This window comes from Salmo trutta, unplaced genomic scaffold (assembly GCF_901001165.1).
Source record: "Salmo trutta unplaced genomic scaffold, fSalTru1.1, whole genome shotgun sequence".
NCBI classification, from domain to species: domain Eukaryota; kingdom Metazoa; phylum Chordata; class Actinopteri; order Salmoniformes; family Salmonidae; genus Salmo; species Salmo trutta.
Window position 1 is genome coordinate 558,879 of NW_021822630.1, and position 7,372 is coordinate 566,250.

Below are 7,372 nucleotides of genomic sequence, written 5' to 3' on the forward strand. Positions count from 1 at the left end.
CTCCACCTCCTGGCTAGTCTGTGCATGAGTCTTGTTAATATTATGACTACAATTAATCAGAGGTAAACTTTTAGCTGTACAAAATTGAGAAATAAGGAAATTGCATATAAAAATTTGACAAAAATATTATAGAAAACCCTACAAAAACAGCTCTGATTTCTATAATTTTTCTTGTTCGATTCTAGTGGATACATGTCAGTTCTAATTCTGTTGGCTTCACAGGTCGAGGGTCACGACGAGTTGACTTCTGACCCGGTCCTCTGAGTTTTCTCTTATGGTGTAATTCTCCAGTGCCTGTATTCTATGATTCTAGTTGGCATATATTACACTTGGGGTGGATACGGAAGGGGAGGTGTAATATTTGATGGGGAGGGAGGGAGATTTAGGATAAGCTTGTGTAAAAAGTCAAAGGAAAAGTCAGCATTTTATATTTTACCCATTTAACGATATTCAGGTTTAAATCTAGTTTTAGCTGGACTTCTGTGGTATGAGTGTACACTTGACTCAACTACTTTCTCATTTTCAATCAGTACAGTTTTAAGTAGACATGTCTCTGTGCTGCGCCACTTTAGCAATTTTGTGTGTCAGAATGTTTGTGTGGATGAGTGTGTGTGTGTCTGATTTTAGTATGTGGCGCAGGGACGCATGTGTCCCATTGTAGAAAAGCATTTAAACAGGGATGAAGATTAATATACAAAATGCTACAAGAGAACGAGTTTCTTGGCTAAAGTCAGTCATCATTTTGAATTCCACCATATATGAATAGCCTATATATACATTTGTTTTGTTAGACAAGTTATGAAAAGGTGAAATACTTTTTCATTCCTTCAAGCCTTTTATTAATTCCTTAATTTTATCCCCATGGTAAGTGATGGAAGTTATGTGCCATAGATATGGATTCTTCAGAATGTGCTCAGCAGAGAGTTTGCTTTATTCAGGTATTTTATTTTGTGTTACATTTTTGGTCTTTTGTTTTTTGGGGGGGTTTGTGTAACATTTTCCTTGATTTATTGTTTTGTATGTGAGTGGTCTGTCGGTCAATGATTAAATCTGTTATGATCACGGAGTAAACTCATCTCTTTTATAGAAAATAAAAAATAAACAAAATGTTGGTCTTTTTTTCATTACATTGGATTATGGTAATAAGGGCTCTGGACTGGTTTCCTTAGTTAAGTCCTACATTTGGTTCTGTGATGTTGGGGATGGACTATTTATATATCTAGAGTACAATGTAGTACAGTACTGGTGCAATATATCTGTAAAACTAGCCCATACTGTCTTGGGGATACTAACGTTTGAGGGATAGAGATTGGAGGAATAGTGAAGCTTCCCATTTGTAGCATTCTGCCTTCAGAAAGTATAAATACCAGGACAAAATGCTTTATGCTTTGACATTTTTTTTGCATTATTACTTCAGTGCCTTGTTGCAAACAGGAAACAATGTTTTGGAATATTTTTTATTCTGTACAGGCTTCCTCCTTTTCACCCTGTCATTTAGGTTAGTATTGTGGAGTAACTACAATGTTGATCCATCCTCAGTTTTCTATCACAGCCATTAAAGTCACCATTGGCCTCATGGTGAAATTTCTGAGTGGTTTCCTTCTTCGGCAACTGAGTTAGGAATGATGGCTGGATCTTTGTAGTGATACCCGTCTGAAGTGTAATAACTTCACCATGCTCAGAGGGATATTCAATGTCTGCTTTTTTTTCACCTATCTACCAATAGGTGGCCTTTGAGGCTTTGGAAAACCTCCCTGGTCTTTGGTTGAATCGGTTTCAAATTCAATGATGATAATTGTATGTGTGGGGTACAGAGATGAGGTAGTCATGAAAAAAATCATGTTAAACACTTGCACACAGTGAGTCCATGCAATTTATGTGACTGGTTAAGCAAAATTTTACTCCTGAACTTATTTAGGCTTACTATCAGAAAGTGGTTGAATACTTATTGACTAAAGATATTTCAGCTTTTTGTTTACTTCTAAAAACATTCCACTTTGACATTATGGGGTATTGTGTGTAGGCCAGTGACACATAATTTCAATTTAATCCATTTTAAATTCAGTAACAAAATGTGGAAGAAGTCAAGGGTGTGAATAATTTAATGCATTCAGAAAGTACTCAGACCCCTTAACTCTTTGCTCATTTTGTTACGTTACAGCCTCATTCTAAAATTGATTAAATAGAACATTTTCCTCATCAAGCTACACAATACCTCAAAATGACGAAGCAAAAACATTTTATTAAAAATAAAACAAATAACTTATTTACGTAAGTATTCAGACCCTTTGCTATGAGACTTGAAATTGAGCTCAGGTGCATCATCCATTGATGATCCTTGATGTTTTTACAACTTGATTAGACTCCACCTGTGTTAAATTCAATTGATTGGACATGATTTGGAAAGGCACATACCTGTATATATAAGGTCCAATAGTTGAGTGTGCATGAATGCCAAGCGTCACATCTGGAGGAAACATGGCACCACCCTACAGTGAAGCATGGTGGCAGCATCATGCTGTGAGGATAAAGAATGGCGCCGGAGAGAATGGCTGCCGTTTTAGTCTCATAACCAATTGTGCAATTGTGTTTTTTTGCGTTATTTGTAACTTATTTTGTACATAATGTTTCTTCCACTGTCTCTTACGACCGAAAAGAGCTTCTAGAAATCAGGACAGCGATTACTCACCTCGTTTTAAAAGACGATTTCTTCTTTAACAAGTTGGATGAGAGGGATTTAGTCCAGACACCCGACAAGGCCCTCATCTCCGTCATTCGCAGGAGAAAGAGACGGAGATATCGAGGACGAAGGTCGGGGTGCCTTGTGAGGAACCGGCGGCGAGTGGGTAATTTTCCTTTACCATCGGTCCTATTAGCCAACGTACAATCATTGGCTAATAAAATAGATGAACTACAAGCACGTATATCCTACCAACGTGACTTTAAAAACTGCCATATCTTATGTTTCCCCGAGTCGTCGTGGCTGAACAACGACATGAATAATATACAGCTGGCAGTTTATAAACTATCGGCAGGATAGAACAGTAGCCTCTGGTAAGACAAGGTGTGGCGATCTATGTATATTTGTAAACAACAGCTGGTGCACTATCAAGGTTTTGCTCGGCTGAGGTAGAGTATCTGATGATAAGCTGTTGACAACACTATTTACTAAGAGAGTTTTCATCTATATTCTTTGTAGCTGTCTAGCACCCCAAACCGATGCTAGCACTAAGACCGCACTCAATGAGCTGTGTATGGCCATAAGCAAACAGGAAAACACTCATCAAGAGGCAGCATTCCTAGTGGCCGGGGACTTTAATGCAGGGAAACTTAACTCTGTTTTCCCTAATTTCTACCAGCATGTTAAATGGGCAACCAGAGTAAAAAAAACTCTAGACCACCTTTACTCCACACACAGAGACGCATACAAAGCTCTCCCTCGCCTTCCATTTGGCAAATCTGACCATAATTCTATCCTGATTCCTGCTTACAACCAAAAACTAAAGCAGGAAGCACCAGTGACTCGGTCAATAAAAAAAGTGGTCAGATGAAGCAGATGCTAAGCTACAGGACTGTTTTGCTTACACAGACTGGGGTGCGTGCTCAGTCCTCTCCTGTACTCCCTGTTCACTCATGACTGCATGGACAGGCAAGACTCCAACACCATCATTAAGTTTGCTGATGACACAACAGTGGTAGGCCTGATCACCGACAACGACGAGACAGCCTATAGGGGGGAGGTCAGAGATCTGGTGGTGTGGTGCCAGGACAACAATCTCTCCCTCAATGTGATCAAGACAAAGGAGATGATTGTGGACTACAGGAAAAGGAGGACCGAGCACGCCCCCATTCTCATCGACGGGGCTGTAGTGGAGCAGGTTGAGAGCTTCAAGTTCCTTGGTGTCTACATCACCAACAAACTATCATGGTCCAAGCACACCAAGACAGTCGTGAAGAGGGCACGACAAAACCTTTTCCCCCTCAGGAGACTGAAAAGATTTGGCATGGGTCCTCAAAGCTGCACAATCGAGAGCATCCTAACTGGTTGCATCACTGCCTGGTATGGCAACCGCTCAGCCTCCGACCGCAAGGCACGACAGAGGGTAGTGCGTACAGCCCAGTACATCACTGGAGCCAAGCTTCCTGCCATCCTGGACCTCTATACCAGGCATTGTCAGAAGAAGGCCCTAAAAATTGTCAGACTCCAGCCACCCTAGTCATAGACTGTTCTCTCTGCTACCACACGGCAAGCAGTACCGGAGCGTCAAGTCTATGTCCAAAAGGCTTCAACAGCTTCTACCCCCAAGCCATAAGACTCCTGAACAGCTAATCAAATGGCTACCCAGACTATTTGCATTGCCCCCCTTGTTTACGCTGCTGCTATACTCTGTTTATTATCTATGCATAGTCACTTTAACAGTGGGTGAATGGGTAAGACAAAATATTTAAGTGCCTTTATGGTAGTAGGTGCTAGGCGCACTGGTTTGAGTATGTCAAGAACTGCAACACTGCTGGGTTTTTCATGCTCAACCGTTTCCCATGTGTATCAAGACTGGTCCACCACCCAAAGGACATCTAGCCAATTTGACATCACCGTGGGAAGCATTGGAGTCAACATGAGCCAGCATCCCCTTGGAACGTTTTCGACACCTTGTAGAGTCCATGCCGCAAAGACTTGAGTCTGTTTTGAGGTTATAAGGGGGTGAAACTCAATATTAGGAAGGTGTTCCTAATGTTTTGTACATTCAGTGTATGATGATGCTTAACGCATTGATGCTTTAGGCTAGAAACAAGCTGTGAATTTCACAAGAAAGATGTGATTGTGATGCCAGCAGAGATTGTTACGTTACAGACCTCAGACTGGGGCGAAGGTTCAGCTTCCAGCAGGACAACGACCCTAAACACAAGGCAAAGATAAAAGAGGAGTGGCTTCAGGACAAGTCTCTGAATGTCCTTGAGTGGTCCAGCCAGATCGTGGACTTGAACTTGATCGAACATCTCTGGAGAGACCTGAAAATAGCTGTGCAGCAACGCTCCCCATCCAACCTGACAGAGCTTGAGAGGATCTGCAGAGAAGAATGGGAGAAACTCCCCAAATACAGGTGTGCCAAGCTTGTAGTGTCATACCCAAGAAGACTTGAGGCTGTAATCACTGCCAAAGGTGATTCAACAAAGTACTGAGTAAAGAGTCTGAATACTTATGGAAATGTGGTATAATTTGCAAAAATGTATAAAAAGCTGTTTTTGCTTTGTCATTATGGGGTATTGTGGTAGATTGATGAGGAAAAAATAATTGAATCCATTTTACAATTTTTTCAATTTTATTTCACCTTTTACTAGGCAAGTCAGTTAAGAACAAATTCTTATTTACAATAATGGCTGAGGAACAGTGGGTTAACTGCCTTGTTCAGGGGCAGAACAACAGATTTTTACCTTGTCAGCTCGGGGATTCAATCTAGCAACTTTTTGGTTACTGGTCAAACGCTCTAACCACTAGGCAACCTGCCGCCCCGATAAGGATATAACGTAACAAAATGTGGTAAAGTCAAGTGGTCTGAATACTTTCCGAATGCACTGTTGTTCCATTAGCTAGAAGAACAAAGAAAAAACACTGTTGGAAGCCTGATGAGAGGATTTAGAATGGACAATAGTGGACCATTTATTTTCCTCACCAGCCCAATCAGGCTTGTTTACGAGAGTAGAGTGAATATTTATTGTCCAAAAGGGCACTTACCCTCAGGCACACAGATCAAGGAGAGGGTTCTGATCATTTGAGCCAGCTCAGAGGCTGATATTCTAGGCCTAACATGGGTAGTTTTCTCACCTGGATAACCAAGATATCAAATTCTATTTATCACATGCGCCTAATACAACAGTTGTATGTAGACCTTACAGTGAAATGCTTACTTACGAGCCCTCAATGCAGTTAAGAAAAGTACCTAAAAAATATATTTTTTAAAGTAACAAATAATTAAAGAGCAGCAGTAAAATAACAAATCAAATTGTATTGGTCACATACACATGGTTAGCGGATGTTATTGCGAGTAACGAAATGCTTGTGCTTCTAGTTTCGACAGTTCAGCAATATCAACAAGTAATCTCACAATTCCACAACAACTACCTAATACACACAGATCTAAGTAAAGGAATGGACAGGTACTCATCATAGCACCTGTCACAAATGGAAATCAGTGTTTAAATCCCTTCATAGATATGACTAACTGGAAGTAATTGGAAACTGGAAGAGAGCTTCACACATAAAACAAATATTTCTCTGTCTCTCACTCGCTTTCTCTCTCTCTGAAATGTGAGCTCGCTAAAGCATAATCACCTGCTCTCATTGAAAATTGCTTTACTCCATATTGGACATCCCTGTGGTGGAGGAATAGGGAAGAAATTCTGGGTCCCTTGGCATTCCTGTGGTGAAGGGAAGAAATCCTGGGGCCCTTGGCATCCATGTGGTGGTGGTGGCGGAAATGAAATCCTGGGCCCTTTGACAGCCCTGTGGTTGAGGTAGAAGGAAATCCTGGGCCCTTTGACATCCCTGTGCTTGAGGTAGAAGGAAATCCTGGGCCCTTTGACATCCCTGTGCTTGAGGTAGAAGGAAATCCTGGGCCCTTTGACATCCCTGTGGTTGAGGTAGAAGGAAATCCTGGGCCCTTTGACACCCCTGTGGTTAAGGTAGAATGAAATCATGGGCCCCTTGGCATCACTCTGGTGGTGGAGGTGGAGGAGGTCTAGCCTGTGGAACTGAAGATGTATGTATTTTTGATCTATTTTTATGTTGCTGTGTCCATTCCTTTAGCAGCTTTTTTCCCACGGTTGTTGTGAAGGCTCATGTCCTCGGCCATAAGCTCTGGCCATGCCCCTCTTGCCACACACCTCACCTGTCTCCACTCTGATCATTAGCGCCCTTGAATATTTAAGCAACAGTTTCTCCTTCCAGTATTCTTTATTCCTGTTGGCGAAGGCATGCGGTGACCAACTTATGTTTTCCATTCCATGTTGTGTGTGACTGAGCAGTGAGTACCTTTCATTATTGAAAAATATGTATAAATGTTCATATTTTATTTCAGCTTCTACTGCAAAATTACTTTACAATTTTCTGTCAGTCCAGCATGTGAGATGCTTTTCAGTTATTTATCCCTTTTGCATGTGTCAGTCATGCTTGTTATCATGTTTGTATCTTCCTCTTGTATTTCCTGTAGTAAACCACAACACTGTCTGACCACTTTTCCCCATGTGCTCCTGTGATTGTTTGCAATAAAACCCCACTTTTTGGATTCCTGCTCCATCTCATGTCATCTGCATTCTTATCTACGCGCTATGGTGGGACCAGTCAATCCCTCATTATACAGTCAACCTTTTGTAT

The 7,372-nt window shown here is 41.3% G+C and overlaps 1 protein-coding gene across 1 annotated transcript in view; it reads left to right on the forward strand.

Annotated features, from left to right (window-relative positions):
• LOC115183055 (bromodomain-containing protein 4) overlaps positions 1 to 1,107 on the forward strand; it is a 55,359-nt gene extending 54,252 nt beyond the window's left edge. Inside the window, exon 20 of the mRNA XM_029744414.1 lies at positions 1 to 1,107. This exon is cut by the window's left edge and continues 2,079 nt beyond it. The gene's annotated coding sequence lies outside the window, so the exon portion shown is untranslated.
• The last annotated feature ends 6,265 nt before the right edge of the window (positions 1,108 to 7,372 follow it).